Raw genomic sequence first — 16159 nt, forward strand, 5'->3', positions numbered from 1 at the left:
TTATAAAATCAAAATAGTAGCATCTCAATTTTTAGAACTATACATCATTCCCTTAAATGGAAATTAATGTTTCATAATAAAAAAAGACCCCCCCACCCCCCACACACCCCTTTTTTAAGCATGAGAGTTGAGTAGAGCATGCTCGGAATGGAATATGTTGTAAATATATGTCCTAGGATTTTAAATGGGGAGGAAGTTCGTAAGATTCAAGATTAACTACCATATTTTAAGGAGCTGAAAGCAAGAACAGGGAAATATTTACATACTTAGAAAGAGAAAAGTTTGAGCCCTGATGACATCGTTTCCTTAGGGGCGGGGGTGTTATTTTTAAAACCAAATAGATCACATTTACTTTTAAAAGATTCTTTTTTATTTCATTGAGGAATAATTGTATAATTTAAAAGTGCGCAGCAAGACTTGACTTACATATACTGTGAAATGCTTACTACAGTAAGTTTATTTAACACCCATCATCTTACATAGCTACAAAAAGAGGGGGAAAAAAAAGCAAACTAGTTTTTTCCCTTGTGATGAGAGCTTTCAGGAAATATTCTTAGCAACTTTCAAATAACACAACCCCGTTAACTACAGTCATCGTGTTTACATTATATCCCTCGTACTTGTTTATTTTATAACTAGAAGTTTGTCCCTAAAAATCTTAAATTTCCATCACCTTGCTTTAACACCTAAAACTGTATTTTCAGATCAGTTAAGAGGACATTATTACCCCCATTTTTAGATGGGAAGCCAGTCACAGAGAAGGCAACGGATTTAACGAAAGAGCACACGCGAGTTCAGGCACTTCCTTCAATTTCGTTTTTGCAAGGTCAGTACTAGACAGAAGCCCTCCATTTATAGGTGTAGGTAAGAAAAATGCCAAATGGTTCAATAGTTTATGGCAAAACCCTCAGCAGCAACATCCAAACACACTAGACCATGTGAAGTTGCTCCACAAAAGCCTCCATATACTTTGCTTTGGTCTTTTCTCTGGGCTATTTGACGTCTTCAGTCACCAACGTATACTTCCATAATTCCGTACATTTTTCTCTTACTCTTCCTCATGTTTCTTTCCTCCCACAGCCCGCGTCTCTCTTATCTCCACTCCTTTTTTCTCTGTTCTGTTCCCTTCTCTTTCCTTGTTGCTCAGAACTTTTTCCTCAACTGATCATACATGAACTCAAATAGAACTCAAATAGAGTCAGTTTTATTTCATTTACTGAATCATACATATTTGGTTTCTTGTCCTTAATTTTTAGAACAAGTAGTGGAGTAATCTGTCTCTCTCCAAAGTTCCCGTTTCTTTTCTAGACCTTAACGGGTGTGTGGTGGGGGTTATCCTAGCATAAGGTGAGGTGCACAGAAATGGACCCCCTGGTACCCAGGTTTTCTAATTCTCCCTCCCGTAACTCCTCCAGGGTTCAAGTATCTTTTCCTAGCCTTAACTAACATTTAGGCTAGTTAAGGAACAAACAATGTGGGGGAGGGACTTCTTTAAGGGCAAAATCGCCCAAGAAAGAGGGAAAGGAAAGGGGCAGCCACGGCTTAGCTCTGAAACAAACAAACAAACATCAAAACAGCCTCCACTGACCTAACAATCACTTTAAAAATGTGCATGTTAAGAGTGCCTCAACTCCACCCTTCACAGTCTTCTGTAGTTCAGGGGCCACCTTGGGAAGGGACGGACGCCATCCTTAGCTTGTCCCTTCCCTTCTTGGGCCCTGGATTTGGACTTAGCCTGGGCAAGAAACAGATGGGAAAGTAGAACGCTGGTTCCTGGTTTTTCCTGGGTTATTCCTTCAGTGGCTTTTTTATAGGCCAAAGTAACTATTAACCCTGGGTTACAGTCTTCTGATCTTTAAGATGGAAGGTTTTAAGCTGTAAGCATCTGGAGTGGTTGTCGGAATTGACAGAAAAAAAAAATGAAATGCAAATGACTAACTAAATGCAGTTCTGGTTATTATGGAATTGGATTACAGGCACATCAGTAATTTTGATGTAACTTTTAAAAATTCAAAAAAAAAAGAAACTTGTTATCTAGAAAGCTGTGGCCTTGTCCTTTTGCTTCAGGCCATTTGTTAAACTATTTGAACAAGGAATGCTTCTTATCTCCCTTGAAGTAAAAGGAGAGTAGGCGGTACTACCAGATACTTCAATTGTCCTGCACACGTAAAACTGATGATAAAACATGCTTAGAACAGTTTGTGACCTTGTGGCCTTTGTAATTTTTCTTCTAGGCAGGACAGATAATCTATTAAAGATGCAAACATTGAAGCTCATGAGAACATTTAATTTAATAATATTAGCCCAGTTCCACGTGCATAAAAACTTAATAATAACTATGAAAAAATCCCGTGTGAATGCAGTTTCCTCCCCCAGCTTTTGTAATAATTATGCACGGGAATTCCATTTTCTGCACCTAACCATCTCAACAGCAACACAATGCTGAGTTTGACACCCAGGTAGAGAAAGTAATAAGCTATGGTTTTTATGCCTGGATTCATTAAGAGTAAAAAGACTATTTAAAACCATCATATTATGAAATACATGTACATGATGATTCCATTTTAAGACACATTTTATCTCTGAAACACGTGCTGAAGAATAGAGGTCTACTCAACTTTCTTTTTTCAATTAATAAAAAGCAAGATTTTTATAAAAATCAACTTACTTTCCTCTTTTGAAATTGTGTCTTAATTGAGGACAACTAAATATTCCAAAATGAAGAACCATGTTTTAGATCTGAGTATGTCAGAAATCCATTGTTTTTCTAAACATCAGAGGTTTTGACTTTCTTTGTACAGGGAGGGGAGAGGGAATCAGGAGGAAAGGGGAAAGCAGCATGGGAAGCAGGGGAAAAAGTTCCCGGTTTATTCTCCAGTGGAAGGTGGTGGAGGAAGGTGTCTTTGCACCATCACTGGTATTCTAAGCCATGGTTGTCAGCATGCCAACATTCAAATCAGCAGCCCCAGGTGCCTTTAGAATCATGAAAACGAAGGGTTCCTGGATTAGAATGCAGAATAGCATCTTCATGAGTCATCTCTCCCCAAAACTGCTTTTTTATGTTTAGTTAAGGTCATCCAATGTACCCAGTCACCCCTGCTGGGCATCCTGAACTCTTCTCTTGTCCTAACAAGCCACAGCCACCCGCCACGACATTCTGTTCAATTATTCAATCTCAGAAGGAATTTGTTCCACCATCCACCTCATGGAACTGCTCCAACAGCCTAACTCGCTTCCCGGTCTCCAGTCCATTCTCCACTACTGAAACACACATCTGGTCACAGCTGACCATTACCTAACACAAATGTGGGGCCATTGAAAATCTCATCCAGTGTGTCTTCCTAGCTCTGTCTTCAGACACAATTCTCCTGCCACACCAAACCATGCACCATCCGTCACGAATTTCCCTCACGCACCTATAAAGGAGGTCAGTACTGTTCCCTCTTTTTGCACCTTGTCACCTTGGAAAACTTATCCTTCAAAATTCAGTTAAAATATCACCTCCTCTAGGAAAACTTCATAAACTCCCCTGGGCTCTCTGAGTTCTTTGCTCCTTTCTGTGCCTCTATTAAAATAACTACAATATTCACACAGCCTTTATCTGTTTATCTGAGTATCATGCGAAAGCAGCTACTTACATTCTTCCTAAACCATCCGAGTGTGATCACGTCCTCAGAATCGACGCTAGAGCCTCAGAAATGGGCCACTAAAAACGCTGCATGAATGGGTGCAGGGACGAATGGGTGAGTGAGAGGAGAGATAAATGAACAAATACGTGGGCAGTTCTGGATGGCGAAGAAGCTGTACATTCATGTGATTTTATAAGAAGAACTTGAAGTTACTCTTAGTTATTATAACTGAAAAAGTCAATAACCATGTTTTCGATCAGGAAATCAACCATCCCATTCCTTTCTCCTTCAGAACCCACTCAAATTCTGTGCCACCCTAAAACAAACTGGCTGCAATTTTCCTTCCCTAATTATCAACAACCTTGTTTTGAAGGTCCTCTAGTTAGTCTCAGAAATGTGAAGAATGAGGCAATGGAATCTTTTCCAACAAATAAGTTTCCACTGCCGGCAAAAGAATGTAAAAAGAAAGACTTAGGACTCAAAAAAGAAAATCTCTTCTATATTTTAGTCAAAGTTTGAAGCATTACTATATTGGAAGGCAAATGTCGCTTGGAATAAGATGAAGGAAAGGCAATGAATGAAGAGGGTATAGGGATGAAAAGTTGGAAGAGTCAGAGAAAGTAATGACCATGACTTCCTTTGGATTCTTTCTTTCTTTCAGCAACACTCTAATGATAGATTGTGTCACCCCTCCTTTACACTTGTAAGGGTCCAGCCAATGCACCGAATCAAGTAAGCAGCCACCCCGAAGTGGATCGTCCGCGAGAACACTTCCGTTAAGAGTCGCTCGGACTGTCGGTAGAACGGTCATCACAAATGTATGGCACGACCAAGAGTCAGCACAGGCTGTCTTTCTTTTTTACTTCCATCCAAGAATATATGAGAATCTAATGCGTACTGCTGCAAAATATCTCGAAAATGTTTAATGCAAAAATTGGCTGTGAAAGAATTATAGATGAATAATTCATACCACAAAAAGAGTGAAACTATAAAGCCAAAATGTACAACGGAAACATGCAATAAGTAAATAAATTAAAAATTTATATTGTGCATGAGGGAGTGGAACTGAAATGTTTTACCTTAGTCACAAACTGTATTTAAGGCCACGCTTCCTGTGTCCCTACCTGTGACAGTGACCTACTAGAAATGGTATGGCTCTGGCCCTGGGGTCACGCCGCTTCTACCGTCCAGAGTGGCTTTGCTTCCTGTGCCACCGGGTAAACTACCAAAGAAGTTGCCAGAAAAGGGACTGAAGCTCCTTAGTTGAGTTGCCTCGCCTATCCTACATAGCCAAAAAAAAATCCACCTAAAAAAACCAAGAGGAAGGACTCGATTTGGGCAGGGACCAACTATGGTAGGAAGTGGCCCCAGCTCAGTGGAAAGAATGCTAGATGTGGAGTCAAGAAGGAAAATGGAATGGAAATTTATCAAAGCACTATCACACCAGTATTTGAAATATGGCCTTTACTGAAGCCATTTCATTTCATTAAAAAACGCTGTGCATTATATATTTTTAATTCTATTTCACAGGTTAAAAAGATTAGGAGACTCCATCAAAGATCAGCAAACTAGCAAATGGTTAGAATGTAACCATGCTTGCTACATTCCTGGGCCTTCCCAGGGCTGTTTCTGGGACTTCCCTATTTTGAGACCTGGCTTTACACCCAGCTCTGCCACTCATCAGCCGTCTGACTTTTGGATGGTCCTGTAACCTTCCTGAGCCTCAGTTTACTTATCTTTGAAAGAAATCCAAAACTGCTGACCTACTTTACTGAGCGGCTGTGAGAATCAAATGTAACTGAGATGTGAAGGACCCGGATGAGCTGAAAAAGTGTCCTATAAATGTGAGCTGTTACTAGTGACACTGTGAGTTTTAAAAGACAATTACATTCTTGGAGTTCCCAACCGAGTTGGTAAAATTCCAGTTCCCAGCAGTGGGCAGAGCAACGGCTGGAATCTCAGTCCTCTACATATTTCAGATCAAATGCTATATTCCACCCTTTTGTCCTTGAAAAGTTCTAATTTCATTTTCTTGCCAAAGGGAATTTTGTTTGTCTTCTGTAGAAATTCATATCCAATTGATAATATAATTCAATGAAAAACATAAGCCATCTTTAACTTTTTCAGGAATGCCATTCTTTCCGAAATCAAGAGTTAACAGAGGTTTATCTGGAAGAAAAAGGGCCAGCCCCAAACTACAGGATACTTACACAGGCACACCTCGGAGATTTTGCAGGTTCGCTTCCAGACCACCACAATAAAGTGAGTCCTCATCTGTTTGCTGGCAGAGGGTCTTCCCGTAAACAAAATAAAAATAGGGGCAGCTGGGTGGCTCAGTTGGTTAGAGCGGGAGCTCTCAGCAACAATGTTGCTGGTATAATTCCCTCATGGGATGGTGGGCTGCAACCAAAGACTGAAAACGGCAACTGGAATTGGAGCTGCGCCCTCCACAACTAGACTGAAGGACAACGACTTCACTTGGAGCTGATGGGCCCTGGAGAAACACACTGTTCCCCAATATTCCCCAATAAAATTAAAAAAAATAATAATAAACAAACAAAAACAACATCTGTGAAACACAATAAAGCAAAGTGCAATAAAATGAGGTGTGCCTGTAGTTAGAGGTGCCTTAGCCTGGACAGCAGACCTCAGACTTTAGTGTGGCAAAAATAATTTTCCTCGGTAGTGTGTTAAAAGTCCAGATTGCTGGGTCTCCACCCCAGTCATTCCAGTTCAGTAACTCCAGGTGGGGCTTAGAGTCTGCACCTTTGGCATCCCAGGCGATCTTCACTCCAAACTTTGAAAAACTCTGGCTAGAAGATCAGAAGTAATTTGCAAAGTTTAACTGGTCTATACTGATGTGTCTGACCAAATACAGCAATTTTGATGATAATGATTAAGATAAAAGCTAATATTTATTGAATTTACCATGTTCCGGGCACTATAAATATCTTATATGTATTATTTCATTTATCCTGGTACGTACTATCATCTCCCTTTTTAAAGAAATCGAGGCTTAAGTACAACGTGTGATCAAACAATACGGTGAATGTTTAAATTTTAAAAAATGTATTACAGTAAAAGACACATTGCTGTTAATCCCCCTCAAAATACTCCCCCTCACTTCGAACACACTTATCCTATCTTCTTGCCACTTTCTGAAGCATGAAGCAGTTCTGGAAGTCCTCTTTCGTGAGTGTCTTTAGTTGCGCTGTCAGAGCTGCCTTGATGTCCTGAATCAATTCAAACCATTTACCTTTCATGGTCATTTTGACTTTGGGGAAGAGTCAAAAGTCACACGGTGCCAGATCTGGTGAGTAAGGTGGATGAGAACACACCGTAATGTTTATATTTGACAGAAATTGCCATACAAGAAGTGATGTGTGACATGGAGCCTTTTCGTTGTGATCACAAAATACGGTGAATGCTGCTGCCAAGTACCATCCAACAGAAAGGCAGGGATCTTCAATATGGGAAGCGACATGTCGAACCTTAGTAACAGTGTGTGACAAGTTTCCACTTGTTCAGTGCAGTCAGTTGGATGTGAGCTACGGTTGAGAGAAGGTGTGTTTTAAAGTGCCATAAATCATCCTCCATCATGACAATGCTCTGTGTCACGCATCGCTTCTGGTATATGGCAATTTATGTCTAACCAAAACATTACAGTGTCCTCATCCACCTTATTCACTGGATCTGACACGTGCGACTTCTGCCTCTTCCCCAAAGTCAAAATGATTCAGGACATCGAGGCAGCAACGACAGTGCAACTAAAGACACTCATGAAAAAGGACTTCCAGAACTGCTTCAGAAAGTGGCAAGAACGATGGGATGAGTGTGTTTGAAGTGAGGGGGTGTATTCTGAGGGAGGTTAATGTCAATGTGTCTTTTACTGTAATAATTTTTATTTATTTAAACATTCACCGTATTGTTTGATCACACCTCGTAGGTCAAGCATCTTCCTTAAGAACAGAGCTGGTTAGTGGAACTGGGATTTGAACTCAGGCAGCCCTACCATAACGCCCACCATTTTACACCACAGAACTTCCACCTACTCAGAAATGCTGGCACCAGTGGCTGCAACCACGTCAGTGCTGGTTTCCTAGGAAGTTACCAGCTGTGGGAGCTCTCTCCTCTCCAACCCACCTGACACCCCCCCACACACACTCACTGCTTTTACTATGAACCTTTTACAAGACCGGAACATTCCAAATTGTCATATTGCCCCAAGACTGTCAGTGGGAGGAGAAACACAGGTAATATTCAGTTTTTATAGTGACACGTGGCAATTTGTACTTATGCCCTCTGCCAACGAAACCTATGGTATTCCTTTTGATTATTATGGCACACACGTCAAAATGAACATGTGGTCCCAAGCCAACCGGAAAGCAATTCCCAGCCTTAGATGCTCTTTTATCTTAATTATTATAGGGAAGCTAAAGATGAGAGAAACAGAAGAAAAACATAAACTGGCATCGGTTTCTCAATCATCAAGCTAAAACTTCCCCCAAAGAATACTCTATTACATTGGGTCATATCAGTATTTCATATACTTTAAAAGCTTAACGTGCATAGCATCAATATGACATAGTGTGTCATTTATACTTGATTACAAATGGTTATTATAATTTCTATAAAGACTAGGATCTTACTCAGTTATATAGGTAGGTAAGTCTGTCTCCCACTTCCCCCTTGTTTTTAACGGGAAAATCCTATTTGATGACATTTCACTCAAGAGAAACTGTTCCAAAAAATAAGCCACAGTCGAGTTCAGGAATTACATGTAGGTGATCCTTTTCTTTAGATTTCTACATGTTTAGAAATAATTTTAGGCGCGGCTTTTTAAGTTTGTGAAGTTCTGTTGCCTATCAATTGTTGAGCATCTATTCAGGAAACACTTTGAAACTTTCCACTGAAAAAGACGTACCTTTTTATGTAATGATGAACACAAACTTTTTCAGAGCAAGCAGAAACTTTTTTTAAGATTAAAAAGTATAAGCTGCCAGTTATAAAATTAGTCATGGCAATGCAATATACAGCACAGGGAGGAGAGTTGATAATATCGTAGCTACGCACGAGGCGAGATGGGTACTAGACTTATCATGGTGATTACTTTGGAAGGTATGTAAATGTCTAATCACTCTTTGGTATATACTTGGAACTAATGTATATGGTATGTGAACTACAATGAAAAAATAAATTGTAAAACAGAAGACTGATTCAAAAATGTTGATTCAATTGTTAAAGTAAATGGCTACATTCATTTAGATGCACGACCTCCCTTCTTAGGATTTAATAGTATTCCTGCAAGAGATCTTCTCCTTTTTAGGAATTCTTCTCCTGCAAAAAGGAAAGTAAATAAAAACCCAAACAAACCAAAAACACCTTAGGAGAAACTAAAGGTAAGCTAGCACAAAGACAACTAATAGAAAGTACACTAATTCTCTTCACAATAAATGAAAAGGCACCACCACCACCCCTGCCCCCCGGGGAAAAATATCTGTTGAAGGCTGTCCACCCAGGGTTCTTACTAGGGATTATTATAAAACACTGACAGTATAGCTGATATCCCTGTAACAAAATGTTAACTTGATTAGGAAAATATTTTTTAAGTACAAATAATACCATATTTTCAAATTATCTTTCCAGCTGTAATTGCAAGTTTTGTGATTCAAATTCTAGGGCTTCTTTGTGAGAGAAAATCGAGAACCCAGTGGAGGTGGAAACTCACATTCTCTGTGGTGTAAAAACAGGGCGGTTCAACAAATGGAGGGGGGGGGTAACTGGATGTCCACATGCAAAAAAATGAACCTAGACCTTTTCCTCACATTATATACAAAAATCAACTAAACTTGGAGTGCACGCCTAAATGCAAGAGCTAAAATTATAACACTACCAGAAGAAAATCTTTGTGACCTTGGGATCAACAAAGATTTCTTAGATCTAACGCCAGAAGCACAATCCCTAAAAGAAAAAAAAAATTAACCACTGGATTTTCATCAAAATTAGACACTTTTGCTTTTCAAAAGACACCATTAAGAAAATAAGAACACAACCCAGAGACTATGAGAAAATGTTTGCAAGTTATACATCTGATAAAGGACTTACACCCAGAATTATAAAGAAAACTTATTGCTCAGTAAGAGAAAAAAATGCAGTACAACTATCAACATCATTAGTCACTAGGAAACTGCTAATTAAGACCAAAATGAGATACCACTATATACCCACTTGAAGGGCTAGCATGCAGAATACTGACAATACCAAGTACGGGAAAGATGCAGAGAAATGAACGCTGATACGTGGCTGGTGGGACTCAACAGTGGGACAACTTTTAGAAAACAGCTCGGCAGTTCCACATGTGATTACACACAGCTACCGTCGGACCCGGAAATTTAACTCCTAGTTTCCTACCCAAGAGAATGAAAACTTATGTCTGTAAGACTTGCATGTAAATGTTCACAGCAGCTTTATTCATAACAGACCAAGAGTAGAAACAACTCAAATGTTTATCAACTGATGAATGGGTAAACAAAATGTGGGCTATCCATTCAACTGGATATTATCAAGCCATAAAAAGGAAGGAAGTACTGACACGTGCTACACATGGGTGAACCCCGAAAACAATATGCCACGTGAGAAGCTGGACACGAACAACCATATATGACCTGAAAGTTATAATCTAGACATGGAACGTGGATCACGTGCTGGGGATGGAACTGGGGGGGATGAGGGGGACTGCAAATGGGCATGAGGTTTCCTTCAGGGGTGATGGAAATATTCCAAAATTAGATAATGGTGATGGCTGCAAACTCCTTACATTTTCTAAAATCACTGAGCTGCTCACGTTAAAAAAAAGTATTGAGACAGAATGCTGATCGGTAGTTGCCTAAGACTTTGGTGGGAGCAGGAACTGATTGCAAAAGGGTACGGGGGAACTTTCTGGTTGACGGGATGGTTCTAGAACTTGGCTGTGGTGGTGGCTGCACGACTATAAATTTCCTACACGTCATCAAACTGTACGCTTACAACTGGTGAATTTTATGTTATGCATGCTATGCCTCACTAAAACTCCTAAAAAGTCTTGGGCAGACTTGCTAGGGTCACTACATTCACTTTTATATACGCAACCCCATCTTTCTGGGTCTAGGAATATGAAAGATTTCCTCTGTGAAGTAGCTGCAGATAATTTCTAATCCCAGGAAAAGTGTTTGACTCTGCCACCCAGCTATCTGAGTAACCCAAAGAGAAACATCTACAAAGAGTCAAAAGTATGCGATGCCTCTGTACCTCTGATTAAATCACACCGAAACCACCGTCTTGGAGCTACCATTATGTATGAAGTACCTGCCGTCATCATAAAACTCCACAATTTGTGATTCACATGGAAAATAGGCCTGAATTTTAGCCCCTGCTTGCCTGCTAGACTAACTAGCCCAGTACTCGAAGCTGGAGGGAGGCTTTAGTTTACTGACGTTGTATGTTGTGGGGCCACAAAAATACCCTCCTTTTTCTCTCTGAGCCTGGGGTGAGAGCCAATGGAGTAAGTGGGCAAGCTCAAACTACCACCGTGCGGTGCCAAGGCAAGTCAAACCTCAAGTGTGGTAATAACGCCCACGTGGTAGTAACAGTTTGTATTCCACAGAGCTAAAATCTCCCAGTCAAGCACTCAAATCGTTTCAACTTTGTAAGACTGTGGTACAACGGCTTCTGACAATTTTGAAGTTACAAATCCCTGAGGAAAAAAAATGATAAAATCCTGAAAATTATAAAATCCTTGAATGTTCAAGCAAACTGAGGCTCAGAAAAGGAAAGGGACTCACCCACATGGTGCCACCATATTGGCGGAAGGGCTAGGCTAATAACCAATATTCAGCTCTAGTCCCTTGCTTTTGTGGCCTGTTTGATTATCGATCCCAACAGAATAGTAACCTCCCATTCGCCCCCTCGTCTGTGACTTCTCTGCCCCCACAAAACATTCAAACACTAATTTATAAACTTCAAGATCATTTTGGAATCATCCACTTCTCTCCATTTCCATGGCCTCAGTACACATCTCATCCCCTCTGGGCTAGACTATGGAGGAGCACTGTCTCCCCAAGGAGGTACCCCCCTCCCCCGCCCCAAGTCCTCTCTGGGAGCTGGGCCCCCCTGTGGTCCCTGGTTAAACACCTCTCTGGCTTTCTGCTGCTGGCGGGGCAAGGTGCAAACTCCACTAGTCCAAGGACCGACCTTCCTAATTATGTACAGACCTTCTCCAATCTTATCTCCCGGCCACGGGACGTCTCCACCCAGCCACCCTGTACAAAAGTGACGCTGAGCAATTTGCAGTTCCTTAGAACAACAGATTAGCCTCTGTGAACACTCATCATTTGCAAAGCTCGGTGCTAAGTACTCTCTGTACATCACCTCATTTAATTTGCACAACAACCCGACGCGAGGTAGGCAGGTATCTTACTACCCCAGTTCGCAGGGGTGGAAAGTGAAGCGTAGCTAAGTCCCCTGGCTGACTATGTCTCTTGGTCTATGGTATCATCTGCTCCCCCATGCTTTTAGTCGCCCTAAGGCTCTGCCGCTTCTCAGCTGCTGCCTCCATCCCCCATCCTCAGCTTCTGGACTCCACGCAACTGTCCTTCCCCATCGATGCCACCCTTCACCCAGCGTTAATAATTCTGTCTTTGGAGCACCTGTGCTACTTCATACATTCCTCATTAGAAACACTTATCATACTTTGTCATATTTATCTGCATACAATCTACTGATTAGACTGTGAACCCGTGAGAGTAATAGTTTTATTTTGTTTTTTGCTTTCATTCTTTTCCCTATATCTGGCATATAGTGGCTAGGCAATAAATGAATGACAAGGTACGTTACTGTTTATTATGTGTTGTTTCACACTCCTTGTTCCTTCCTTACATATTGTATTCCAGAGTCTTATTACCTCTGAGCTCTCTTTGGCAATAAATTCCTGATAGCTTTCCCTCTGGTCACTTCTCTTTGAAACGCTTTTCTTTACCAATGGTGGATTAACCTCTCCAAAACACAGTTCTGAGCCTGGCTCATCTCTGTTCGAAAACATCCTTGACTCCTCAGTGCTTACCAAGCAAAGTGTAGATTCTTTACTCTGGAATTCCAGAGTGACCCTGATCTGGATTTAATGGTTTCATCTTAACTTGTCATTCCCCTACGCCAAACCAAATCACACTACTTCCTGTTCTCTCCGACCACACACATCTCTGCACATCTGACCATGGAAATGAAATGCCTCACTTTCCTTTCCATAACTACCTGTAGAAATCTCACCTTCTTCAAATCAGATGCCGTCACCCTTACTTACTAAGCTTCCCTCGATTTGGCACGTAGGTACAAACTACAAGTCTTCTGAAATCCCACAGCATTATGGTTTTACCTCTTCTATGGGATTTAATCCATTCTGCACAAGTTCTATGATTTAGATACGTCTTAGCTCATCTATAATCTCCTTGACATCACCTACTCTTCCTCACAGAGCCACACCAACCTGAGCGGCTTATACCTGGTAGGTACTCGACAAATCTGGTTTGGTGCATTATTGAAATAACATCTAAGTGTTAGGTTATGCTGAAATCTAACTCTCATGCTTGTAAAAAATTTAATGTGAAGTCAAATTAATTGAAGAAGTTCACAGTCCTCCATAAGACTATAACAGTGGCATGTCACAACCAGTTTTAAAAAAAACTGACTTTAATTGGCCCATGTTTAAAGAAATCAAGTCAATATAGGATGGAAAAATCATCTAAACAGATAGTGAACCTCGCAGAGTGACAGCCAGTGTTAAACTCTGGGCTAAGTGTTTAATGTGCATAATTTCCTCGGTTTTTACAAACCCCCAATGCAGGTAAAGCTATTCCACATTCAACCCTTGAGAAGACAGAGGCCAACAGAAGTTCAACGATTTGCCCAATGTTAGGTAGTTTTTGAATGGCAGAGCCAGGATCCCAACCAAACTAGAAACATTTACCAAAAGACTAAAGCTCCCTGTAAAGGAGTTGCAATGGATTTTCATTTTCAAAGAGCTTCATCTATGGCCTATTTCAACACTATCACCAACTACTGAATCTATACTGTGTAACTCAGTATGCGGTTCCTTTACTGGGGACCTCATTCAGCTAGTTACTGTGTGACGTGGTAGGAAATCCAGCAAAAACACTCTAAATTTCAGTACCTTTGTAATGTGACAGGGAGCACTGTAGACAAATGCAAATGCTACACTGCATTTTTAAGCTATGTAACAATTTTAGGGACTCTTTCTACAGATCTTTGTTCTTATAACAAAGCTTACCACTAGGTGGCAGGAATAGAACGTCAATGAGGTGATTTTACTATTATGACGCTTTATAAATGAAGGTAGCTTGACATTTTCCCAACTCTTTCTCCCAGTAGTATAAAATCTGGTTAAACTGCTTAGTTTTTTAAAAAAATTATTGTCATGTTTAGAGTGGTATGTTACAAATAAATGATTCTAAATAAAAAATATCCTCCCTTGTTGAAAACTGCATTATATTTATTTTAAATATCATAATATACACTGGTTTCAACCTTTTTGTATTCAACAATAACCACAGCTTACACTAGCTTTAAACACAAAAGTAGAACCATGCTATCAAGGAATTAAATAAAAAAATAACACTGCACATTAAAACATAGGAAAGACTGAAATTTAATTTCGTGCAATGCTATAGAAAATAAAACTGCTTTCAATACACGAAGGTTGGAATTCTTGCATTTTGCAAGGTGATTTTTTTGTTGTTAGCTTTGTTTGTTTCATTTTGTTTGCCTTTTGTTTCTAAAGGTCAAAGTAAAAGAGAACGTTTCCGGTTATAGTTTACAGTCACTGCTCTGCAAGTAACACTGAAGGTTACCAACGTATAAAATGAATATTGGGCAAAACCATCATTATATTTTTCTCTTTTTGACATTGACTTTGAAAGGACAAGAGGCAGCTTGATGTGCTATAGAAGAATTTTGAGGAAATAAACGCAACTTTAAAGATGTGATGACCGCCTTGAGGCAAATTTGTAGAATTATCTATCGACATGTGTCCACTTTTAATATCTTGTGTCCTGATTTCTATCTTTGGTGATCCCTTGTGGGTAGAAATTAAATTATATATAACTAAGAATAGCAAATATACATGTAAAACCATACAGTGACCAAATTCACTCTGGGAAGTAACTAAGTTAGAAACTAACCCTTGCATATGGTGACTTAGGCACTCAGGAGTAAAATATTTTAATAATTAATTTTTACTAATTTTATTAAGCAGGGAAAAAATCCCCTCTTTTAACATAAAGAACCTTGTAGACCTGTGCAAATCCTTTGGGGGTGGGGCGTTAACAGCAGTGGGACTAACATCAGTTTGGTGGAAGGAATTGTGCTTCGTCTCATCAACCAGGAAGGAACGAAGCCCAGACTAATTCAGACCTTGGCCAGTTATACAAGGCAGAGCTAACAGAAATGGAACTCCTTCCCAAGGCTGGCAACTAGTCCTGTGTCCTCACAATTGCTCCACAAGGCTTCTTTGGAAAAACGCCAGGGACCAAATGGTGCTCATATACAAAACCTGTGGAAGACATACTGGCCCCGGGGCCTCCATGCAAACCTAAAGCCACAAAAAGTGAAGCTGACTCACTTCTCTGGCTGCCCAGGGATCCGTCAGGCTGATTGTAGATCAGCAATAGGCTGTGCTTTGTAAGTCTCTGTAAAGCAAAGGTCAAAAATGGACCGTCCAGAGGCTGTCCTGGCTTCTCAGTTTTCGGAAGCATTAAGCCAAAACTGAGGTCCTCTTCAGGGATCAGTGGGAAGGAACAGTTGCTAGGGAATTAATTTCTATGGCAAGTACCAATTTATACCTGCAAAATAGTCTAGGAAAGTGTGTGAAGAATAATTTGCAATGTATACACATGGATGCATTTCCTTATCTTTCAGCTCTGTAAGGTAATATTACTGAGTGCATTTACGAAGTGAAAATTATACAGTAAGGTAAAGTTGTCTGGATGCTTGACAGGATGTGAAAAGAACATTGCTCTTGTGGCCTTGACAGTTATTAGTTGATTCAATTCATGAGATGCTTATGTTCTACTCTAAAAATAAGTATAATAACCATCATAAAAATTTCTTTGAACCATCATCACTCAAGGGTTGACAGGTATTAAACTGCATGTTTCTAATTCATTCCTAGGAGGCGGAAAAACTAGACTTAGAACATGCAGTGTTCTCTCAATACAAAGAATCTCATTTATATGTATTCGGTTGAAAAGGATACAGAAACAATTTAAAATAAAAAGAGAAGACATCTATGGGTAATTAAAAAAAGCCTCAAAAATCAGAATTTTGAGAGTCCCTATTAGCTGGAGTGGAAGACAGATCTTTTTCAATTCCCACCGCCCCACAAGCTAGAACACAGTTGGTGCTCAATAAATACCTTTTGAATAAATAGTATGGTTAAGCGCCATCTCAAGGAATTTCCTATATTAGCAATTCATTTCAAAAGA

At 40.0% G+C, this 16159-nt stretch overlaps 1 protein-coding gene across 5 annotated transcripts in view; it reads right to left on the bottom strand.

The window, feature by feature from the left end:
* The window catches only part of SPATA13 (spermatogenesis associated 13), a 317429-nt gene that overhangs the window by 55641 nt on the left and 245629 nt on the right, over window positions 1–16159 (bottom strand). The gene's annotated exons all lie outside the window — the stretch shown is intronic.

This window comes from Rhinolophus ferrumequinum, chromosome 4 (genome assembly GCF_004115265.2).
Source record: "Rhinolophus ferrumequinum isolate MPI-CBG mRhiFer1 chromosome 4, mRhiFer1_v1.p, whole genome shotgun sequence".
In the NCBI taxonomy this organism is placed as follows: domain Eukaryota; kingdom Metazoa; phylum Chordata; class Mammalia; order Chiroptera; family Rhinolophidae; genus Rhinolophus; species Rhinolophus ferrumequinum.